The sequence below is a fragment of the Pyxicephalus adspersus genome, chromosome 3, assembly GCF_032062135.1.
Source record: "Pyxicephalus adspersus chromosome 3, UCB_Pads_2.0, whole genome shotgun sequence".
Classification (NCBI taxonomy): domain Eukaryota; kingdom Metazoa; phylum Chordata; class Amphibia; order Anura; family Pyxicephalidae; genus Pyxicephalus; species Pyxicephalus adspersus.
In genome coordinates, this window is record NC_092860.1 from 154,900,400 (window position 1) to 154,911,098 (window position 10,699).

The 10,699-nt window shown below is 37.8% G+C and overlaps 1 long non-coding RNA gene across 1 annotated transcript; it reads left to right on the forward strand.

Annotated features, from left to right (window-relative positions):
• Window positions 1–186: 186 nt before the first annotated feature.
• LOC140327337 (uncharacterized) lies at window positions 187–9,951 on the forward strand. Its single transcript, XR_011920031.1, has 2 exons — window positions 187–1,466; window positions 2,977–9,951. It is a non-coding gene; the product is annotated as an uncharacterized lncRNA (long non-coding RNA).
• The last annotated feature ends 748 nt before the right edge of the window (window positions 9,952–10,699 follow it).

Sequence of the window (10,699 nt, forward strand, 5' to 3'; positions counted from 1 at the left end):
GTGAAAAACACTACTTATATATGAATAAATAGATATTTTTTCTTATGAATAAATAGATTAGTTTTTTTATCAAAAAACTTTATTTATGCGAGTACTATTTATTGTTGGCAAGAAAAAATTTTGCGGCTCTTTAAAAACTTGGAAATTTTGTAAATTGTCTTTTTTGGCTCTTCTGACTCCAAAGGTTGCAGACCCCTGCCCTAGACTGACCAACTCTGCAGGCTACTGATGTGTTGTGGTGCCTCCTATATGGAAGAACAGGAGCAGAACATTTACTTTATCTGTGGAAACAGGATGAAATCTCTGATAAGCGCAGTGCCTCCAATCAGTTGGGTCTTGTGAGTAACGAGTGCTGTCCCAGCTGAGAATAGTATACTCATAGACAATAATCCACACTGTATTAGCAGAAAGAGTCTCTGTATTAAATAGTAACAACATATGAAATCCAGCAGCGTAAACATGTTAAAGTCCTTTCAGTATGACTCAGTGAGAGGATTGTGCCATAACTGACAGTCTGAAGTTATACTTTGTGGATGCAACAGAATCTATATAGTCATATATTGTATGTAACGTATTCACTGTATTTATGTCACAAACTTCACAAGCAGTGAGGCAAGTGATCACTTATAGCACTGGGATCAATAGTGCAAATACATACAAATATACAAACACTGTGATCAAATCAGAAATATCAAACTCAACCAAAACAACTAATAAAAAAATGCAAAAACAAAGGTACCAACAAACTTAGACCGCGTAAATAACAGGTCAGGATCAACAGGTTATAGAATAGGAACAAAACCAGGAGCAGGGAGTAGGGAAGATCAATAACACTGCCAATCTGGCCAGGATTCAGTAAAAGACGGGGTCCTAAATAAAGAGCTCCCAGCTGTATGCACAACAAGTCTATCCTGTAGGTGGCCATCTGCTGGTGGAAGTTTATAGTACACCAGATAATCAGCGCCACCAGCAGGGCAAGCAGATTACAGAAAACATAACAACACACAAAATATTTTTATATACAGTGCACGCTGTACATGTAGTTGTTAGGGATGACTGATGTTTCAGTGTAGTGAAATTTTCTTTAGTAAATACAGTGGCAAGAATCAATCAAGGACCAATGTTGGTCAATACTACAAACACATTACATGCCACAAGCCTTCAAGTATTTATTTTGAGGAACATGGATATGATTGCTATTGCAATTTAGTCACTGGTCTGATTTCCATTTGCAGGTGCTCAAACACATGTATGATTCATCTGTTTATTACACAGCGCTGATCTGTATGAGCAAGGAAATGGATGTACACACGTCTGACCCTTTTTCTTTTTCTCTACAGACTTCTAGCTAGTACCTTTGTTTAATAAAGATTTTTGACTGCATGGAAGTCAATAAAGGAAACACATTTTACAGGTCGGTTATGAGCCTTTGCATGGCTGCCAGACAAGCTTTGCGTCTGTCAATGGTAAGTTGACAATTATTCACGACAACTTCTGAGGTATAGTAAAAGAATCAAGGTTTTATTCACGCGTGGGAAACTCACAACAGACAAGGCAATAGAGGTCAGCACTGTCCTTTCCTCTGTCTAAAGGAGTCTCTGGCAACATAAGCAAAAATCTATATTTTATCTACTTCAGTTCCTTGCGTCACCGATCATCCAAATCTGGGCTGGTCTCTTCTTTAATTTGCCTGGAGACAGACAAATTATTATTTTGCTTTTTACTGCCGCTGTACATTCCACTTTTAATTGGTTTTCTTGGGGGGTTGTAGTTCCCGTGGTCTCCTTATCTGCTGGCAGTTTCTATGGTCTTCTTATCTGGTTTCACTTGACCAGGTGCAAGGCCAAGGCGCCTCCAGGAACCGAAGTAAAGAACACAAATAACTGAGTTAGTCATTTTAAAACAGAATATTATAGCTTGAGGTAATTCTCACTATACTTGTGGCTATATATATTCTATATACATTCACACGTCCCAAGTTACACTAAACTTTCTTTGTCCTAAATTACCTAATGGACCTAAATTATTAATGGGCTATGCAAACAAATTTAGCATTATTTTTAGTAACAATGATCTCACTTATTCCTAAACCTAATAAAGAAATACACAGGAATCTGTATTCTCAGGACATCTAGAGATAATACCAAAAAACTCCATTCATAAAAATATGAGTTCAGATTAGGATATCCCAATATATTTACATCGTTACCCTAATAAATACTATCTTCTTCCACTCATTGTGGGCTTAAGACCCAAAGTCATGTGACTGGCAATTCCAAAGTTCCATATAGTCAGCTGCAAATATTTATCATTTTATGAGAAACAGAAATCCCAGATACCCCAGAGTGTGACATAAGGCCCAATTTACAAAGTGCACACACCTGAATAGGATCTTTAATCTTATTATTCTATTATTTATCTATTATTTATCTATCTATTCTATAAGTGACAGTAATTCTCTGGCTATATCCAATATATTAAAAAATACTAAGATAAAAATCCCTATCATGGTGTAAGCTTTGTATATTAAGCCCATAATGTGTAGACTGATACTTTGGTAAAAGGTTGAAGAAATAATGGAAAGAAGGTAGATTTCATTAATTCATGGGGGGGGGTCACATACAATTTGTATACGGAACTCCAAAGATAAAAGACACACAATCTGACCACATTAGATCTTATTGATTGCTAATCTTTATTGTTGGAAGCCAGTTGACATTCTGACTTTGTCATATGATTACAACAGAAGAAAAGCTTCATAGGTCAGGAATATTGGAACCAATGGGAAAAAAACCATCAGAGGGTCAAAGGAAAGAAGAACCCCCCACCCCCTGGACTGAACATATATGGCAAAGGGGATACTCAAATAATATAAAAATATTGTTTTTATCTTTATCTCTTTTTTATTTAGATTTATTCTACAATTATTTAATGCTTTGCTTTTCTAATAACATGCATTGACATTTTTCTACGTAGATTCCTGTTTTGTGGGTAAAGAGAACCTATTGAAACACAAAAACCTGCAAAGAGACATTTACTGCAGAACACCAGAAGTACCAGTAATTACTTTCTCTGTCTTTGTCCTCCTTCCAGTTCCCAACTCCCAAATTGTTAATTTTTTGGCCTTCCTATAGTTTGAGCATACCCTTCACCCCATACCTGCCAATGCCAATGTCACCGGGCAATATACTATAGTATGAGGGCAGAAGTCGGTGTCATATGTAAGATGTTCAGTGCATATGTCACCAGGCAATATACTATAGTATGAGGGCATAATTCGGTGTATGCTTCTACTACAAATGAGCCTATTCGGCACCATGGAGAGCAGAGACATGAATATCATTACTTGGGATCTCATTATGGTCTTTGAGCTCTATGTGGGGATTTCCCAGAGTTTTTCAGCCGACAAAGAGGGAAAAAAAAGGAAACATCAGCAGCAAGTCTGTTTATACAAGTAATGCCATTAAAAACAATACATTAAAAACACTCATTGGTATTCAATAAACACATTAAAGACAAATGATGTAAGTCCATGGGCTGTTTAAAGAGGGGGAATGTTAAAGTAAAACCTCTTTGATAGTAAAACCTCCCTGTTTTCCTTGCCAGAGTGAAAAGAACTGTCTCATTTCCCATTTCATTCCCTCTGGGAAATATATTAGAACTTTTGTGCCATATTTCATTTTTGGCAAGCCAACATGAACTTTAGTAAAAGAAGCTATGACTGATGGCAGCAGGGCTCCTTGTGGGCGGTGCTGAATAGTGTAACTAGTTGGTTTAGGATCAGTCAGGATTGGTTAATAGGATGTGGGGGTCACAGGGTGGAGCATAAACTCAAAATGTTGTATCTCCATACAGTTTGTCATTCATAGAAATGGCTGCTGATATGCAAACTGGATGGGGAACTAGGAGTAGGTTTCACAATACATATGAGCAGGCCTTTTCCTTGGACTGGATGAAGTGATTGCCAGGGGCACCAGGACAGTTACCACATTTTACTGGGTAAACAAAGGATTGATCTCTTCTGTTTGAACCAGTAAGGACTGTCACTGCCCGCTTGGGAAGCCCGGGGTTGAGGCTCATGGTGTTTAGCTACAGTTTCACCCAAAGTGACAAGAAGAGATATAACGTGGAAAGAAAGCTGTTGATATCAAAAATTCAAAGTATATTACGTCCTCCAGGAAGCACCTGCTTCCTTTTAATTACTTACCATTGTTGTGTGTGTTACATGGGGTCACAGGAAGCCTCAGAGAGAACAGTAGTGAGGGACAAGTGGTGGAAGGTTAAAATATTTAGGGGCCTGGCACATGGCCTGAGACAGACGTTCTAAAAGTAGTGTTAGGGGTTGGAGCACAAAAGAATATTATTACCCTTTCCGTAAAATAACTCTAAAAAAGTCTAAAAAGCTGAAAGTTGAGCATTTGATCTCAGTAGTTTCCAGGAATGATCTAGTATCTGTAGCCTGGGAGATTTCACCACTTGGCAAACATCACTGGGATAGTAATGAGATAATGAAATAACAATCAGCAATAGTTTGCTCTCTGTTAAAAAGGATTTAATTGCATAATTGTGTAATAACATGCTGATTACATGAAGGAGTGAAGTTAAGTAATTATAGATTTGTTAGGTTTATGTTTGTTACGGCAGTAAGAGTCATAAAATAACTTCAGGAACATTTAAAGCAGAACTATCCTTAAAATAAAAAATCACACTTCCCTTTACTTCCGCTGATATTTGGTCTTATGACAACTTGAAATGTCTTGATCCTGGAGAAAGCACCAGACGTCGCCGCTTTCTTCCTTCTCCTTTCTTATTCTGACCACATCACCCGATCCCGCATTGCCCAGGCACGAGATTGAGTGAGGTAGTCGGCTGCTATAAATGGGAAAAAGGAGTGCCGATCTCATTCTTTACTGCCTTAGTGGTAAAAACAGAAGGGGAGATGATGAAAAAAAAAAAAGTCAAATTTGTGGTTAAAAGTCTGCTTTAACACATCTCTGTACTGTGATAATACATCATCTCCCAATACTGAAGTCACCTTTTACAAATTCCAGTTGCCCGGCTGTTATGATCCATTGTTATGATTATTGATCCAGTGGCTTTAATACTTGTTATGTTACTGACAAGGAAAATGTATGCAGAAGTTGGCGGATTTCAGTTTTGTCCATTACACGCCATAACCCACCAACAACCCTTTCCCTGGGGCTAAGTTCAGACTGGTGGTTTGGAACTGCGGAACTAAACCTAAAATAAATTGTGAGCGGTTAGAATCTTTATAGCAATAGGGTCAGGCAATAAAACAAAGTTCCCTGCCTGAAGCCTTATTTGCTGGTGCTGGCATTTTTACACTGTGTTCTTCCTAGTTCGGGTGATTTTTACTGGCTAGGTCAGAATGATGTTACCCCTGCACATGTACATAGCAGTTACTGGGATCCTTGTAAGGAATAGTTGGGGGAGTGAGCCAAAGCTTTCTTCTCATTGGCCTAGAACAATGGGCTTTTGTGTGACGAAACCTGAAATAAACCCAAGATTTCATAGCAACATCATACCAAAACATAACAACATCGATGTTATGTGGGAATAAAGCCAAACCACACATATGGGCCTCATTTATGAAAGCTCACCAAGGCTGGAGAGAATACACTTTCACCATTGAAGCTGGAATGGATCTAGTCCAGGATTCAAAACATTTGCAAGCAAATAACAAATTACTTTAAAGAAATCCATTCCAGGTTTGCTGGATCACCCAGCTTCACTGATGGAAGTGTATTCCCTCCAGTCTTGGTGATCTTTTATAAATCAGGGCCATATGTGTCAGGATTGTTTGCTATATCTACATTGCTCCAGCCATTGCAGACATGCCTGACACACGTGTGGTTTAGGCTTTTCCCCACATAACATCTGGATTCTATTATGTGGTTAGTTCTTACAAACCAATTCTTCATTACTCCGTGTTTTAGTGACTGGTAATGTAGCTGTGGGCCAACTGTCAAGATTTTTGATATACCACAAAGTGCTCAGATGACGCCTCCTTAATAATTCTGCAACCACCTCACTCCCACAATGCTACGCCGGCTCACTCAGATTTTACAATTCTGCGATGTGTTGTATTGTAAATTTGTATTGTATTGATATTACAAAATTAAAAGTGTAACTTTTTGGAAGCTTTTAAGCAAACATTTGTATATGTAAATATCTATGTATGTAATATACATATAATGGTGATATGGTGATATGATCGATAGATAACAGTTCAGGGTTTACCGTTAACATTGGGACATTCATGAGGAGCATGTTCTGCAGAAACTTATCTTAACTTTCCATTTCCTAACCACTTCCATCCTTTGTGTTCATCTGTGTGAGACTTAAAAGAAAATGAGAGCTTAGATAAACCTATCGACTCCACAGCTGTCTTATTATTTCCTTATGAAACACAGGGGTCCAAATACAGTACAAAGACAATTTTAGTGCAAAGGGAACTTTTTTATTTAAAGCCTACATATGTGCTTCCCTTATAGCAGTGATTTAGCTTTTGTAGCAATACTCACCTTTGTGTCACTGCTCTCCCGTGCAGTAATTATGTACTACGTATCTGGATGTCCTGTTGAATGGTAATGGGTGGATCTCAAGAGTGCTGGGAGCTATAGACATATATAGCTATGCAGTAAGGGAAACCAATATGGCGGCCAAGTATTCACATACAATGATGTAGAAAGGTGCCTGACGACGTCAGCACCTCTCTCTGTTGACCAATAGGTGAATCTCCATTGAGGATCCGGCACATCAAGTGACCATGTTGAAGAGACAAAAAAAATATAATTTTGGTACCCTTTAATATGACCAACTATATTCATTTTTAATCACTTTTCTAACTAGGGTTTTCTTCTACTTTTAGGACTTAAAGCGGAACTAAAGTCAAAATAAAAAATTCACACTTACCTCCAATCCTGAAGATCCGTCGATCTATCGGGAGGTTTCTTCAACTGGGTCCCATGCCATCCCTATATTATTCATCAGTGGCGCTGCCATCATCTTCACTCTTCTTCCAGGTTTATTTTTATACGTTACCCGATCTCGCACTGCGCTGACGCCAGATTGGGTGACTTAGATGGGCAAAAATATCTCACTGCATGTGTGAGATTGGTAACTTTTTTCTTTCATTAAAGAAAGGCTTCTTCCACGTATGCCCGATCTCAGAGGAGCAATCAAGGGCCTTGCTGGATAGAGGTAAGTATCCCAGGTGGCTTTGCACTCCTATTCTGTCTTGATCACCTTATCCATCAGGTGAGGTGCTGCATCATTTTTTTTAGGTTGTTTACCCTTTTATGTAAAGTGCACATTTTGAGTTCAAGTCCACTTTAAGATGATATTTCATGTTACATTTATATAAAAATATAAAAAATGTATTTGGTCTATAAACTTTCAAACATCACTTTATAATAAATATAAAAAAAATCAGCAGTGAGACTTCTTGTGGTAAGGGGGTGGTGAGATTTGGGATAATAAAAGTACAGCTGGCTGCCATAACTGTGTCTACTATGGACACCAATCTTGGCATTGTGTTCTTGCCCCTTCACCTGATTAGCAAACTATAAAAAGCAACCCTAGCATTATCACAGAGCAGCATACTCTAAATATGTGAATCATTCTACGGGACACACTTCCTCCTCCACCTGTGAACCACCAAAATATAATTTATCCAACAGGAAATGTTTGAATTGAATATTTCCTTTCAGTAGCTTCTATGATGGCCAGTGATGAGAATGGGAAAAGTCATTTCCAGATTTTGAATAGTTCTGTGCACTTGCCAAGGTTATTTTATTATTATTACTTCCTAATAACCGGGACAGAAATCCATATTGGAAATCTGACCTCTTCTGTCCACTTCTTGGTTACCCTTTTATTCATGCAACCTAAGGATTCATTTCAGGGGGGAATATTTTTACTAATTTTTTAGCAGACATTTATTTTATATGACATTTACATTTTTTTTCTTAGTATTTGCTTCCTGGGGGGTCTGGATCTAGTCAGCTGAGGCCTGATCCAAAGGGATTGTGCTCACACTATTAATGTGGAAGTGAGTTCCTTGGACAAAATACAGTAACATATGGATATAAGACAATGATCAGAGTATGCAATGCCAGCAGCCATTACTAGTGGAAGACACACATCAGCTTTCCTAAAAGTTTGGATTCCTTAGTGTTATCACCTTACGCGCTGCCCACACACCATATTCTCCTAAAAATGAGATGTGCAGACAAACACAAGCAGATACAAATCTTACATACAGTCTGGCATAATTTAAGAGTTGTGTAGCAGTTAGGCAGCAGAATAACTTTATCATATTGTAGTTCACAGAGACCAAACTAGGCATGTCTGGGACCTATGGTTCACCAGGACAGGATAACTTTGGTCTCCAGGCTTTCCTGAGGCCTAGGAGAATAGTTCTTGGTCTCAATATAACGATCCAACTACTACTTTATACAGAATGCTATATTGGAAATGTTAATAATTGTGTTTCAGAATACAGCTCAGAGGTCTCTTAGCATTATCTGAGTTTTATGACATGGAGACACAAAACTAGTAATGATGCACACTTTATCAGAATATTATAAGATCTGTAAATACAACAATCTCTGCAAGAAAAAGAAATCCAATCAGTTGGCTCTGAGATATGAAAGGGAAGGAAAAGATTCACGGGTAATTTGATTTCCAAAACTGAGGTCCACATTCACTCGGTTATTCTTGTGTCTTATAGAATTATCATTCTTAGTTCTTAGATTTTGCTGTTCCCGTTCTGAGGGAAGGTGCGCAGACACCATGCTCATATTGTTCCTTTATGGTGTGTCTGTGTAGATCTATTCTTGTCTGGTATTATTCTTGTTTATCATCTAGTGACCACATTACGGGTGGAGCAGCGGTGTGATCCGGTAATACTGAAGGTTCTTGGTAATGGGTTGATGTGGCTGCACGGTTTGCAGCTTTGTTTTTGCTGCTGTGTGTGTGTCTGTGTAGCCTTTGTGAGCTTTCCAGCTTAATCATTTCCTGTTGAGGTTGGGTGACCGACCGCCTGGCTGTTGGAAATTCCTTTTCAGTGAATTAACTGTTAGCTCCTTGATTATCTTTCTTGTCCCTTGTAGTTGGGATTGTATGTTATGACCAGGGGTACACAGCTTTTTTAAACTCCTATTTTCTTTTCTAATGACGGATGCAAGATTTCTCTAGAGCTTCCTCATCTCTCTGGAATGGTCTTCCCCGACCTATTCGGCTTGCTCCTACTTTCTGCTCATTTAAAAGAGCCCTCAAAACCCATTTTTTCAACCTTGCCTACCCGGCTTCTTCTGTCTTCTGAAACCCTCACCTTACCACCACTACATATCCCCCTCCTATTGTGTGTATATTCCCCCACCTCCTAGATTGTAAGCTCTTCGGGGCAGGGTCCTCTCATCCTGTGTCACTGTCTGTATTAGTCTGTCATTTGCAATCCCTATTTAATGTACAGCGCTGCGTAATATGTTGGCGCTATATAAATCCTGTTTAATAAGAATAATTGTGATATAATATATTAATAATTGTAATATAAAATAATAATTCTATAAATCCTGTTTAATAATAATAATAATTATATCATTAAGAAAATTGACCTTGGTGTTAAAAGACACATGACTATGGTAGGGATTAGATTGTGAGCTCCTTTGAGAGACAGCTAGTCACATGACTATAGACTATGCAAAGGGTTGTATAATATGTCGGCTGTATATAAACACTGTGTAATAATAATCATTTCTTATGGATAGATTCTGATAGAACTGGTAAGTGTTAGTTTTAATTGAGGATCAATTCATCCTAACATGTAAGGCTAGGCACTGATCTGACGTTCCATGGAATCTGACCCTTCAATAAAATTGTGGAAATATTGACCAGTTGGTGTAATAAAAAATAATTATTCAATCAGATGAAGCAATTATTATTATTATTATACAATTGAAAAGTCATTTAGTGGAGATCTGTAGTGTATGGGCACCACAAGGCGTTGAGGTTCTGGAGTAAACATTGTGCCGGCTTGTTCCCGGTCTGATTGTATTGGGATGTTCCACCTCCGCACATTGGATTTAGGAATGTGTGGAAATATTTTTTGCTCAGTCTGCTGTTTCCTTGTAGGGAACATTCAGGGGTGTGAGCCATAGCTTTCTTTTTATTGGCCAGGACAATTGGCTCATGTGAATGATGAAACGTACGGCTGGGGAATCCCCATTCATACTAATACAAGAATTCATAACAGCCAATTCAGACACAGAGGCTCTTTTCATTCCAAGATGAAGATAAGTATTAATAAATCACAAAAGTTTTCCACTGACCAGCATAGTGCCACGAGCTAAAATAAACTACAATATATAAAAAGAAAACACAAACGTTTTTAAAGGCACCAAAATATATGAAAGAATCATTATATCATTATATTTTGTATTCAATTATTTGCTTAATTTGTCAAAATACATTACACAACAATCATATAAAATCAATGTACATATACTAATACACTTATCATACACCTAAACCAATTTATACAGCCAAAGCTTAATGGTTAGTAGTCATTATCATGGGGTCATTATCATGAGAGTATTATTATCCAACAAAAGTTCAAATATCAAAAAATAAAGTATTTGCTTTACATGTTTTTTTTTTTTACATATTAAACGTG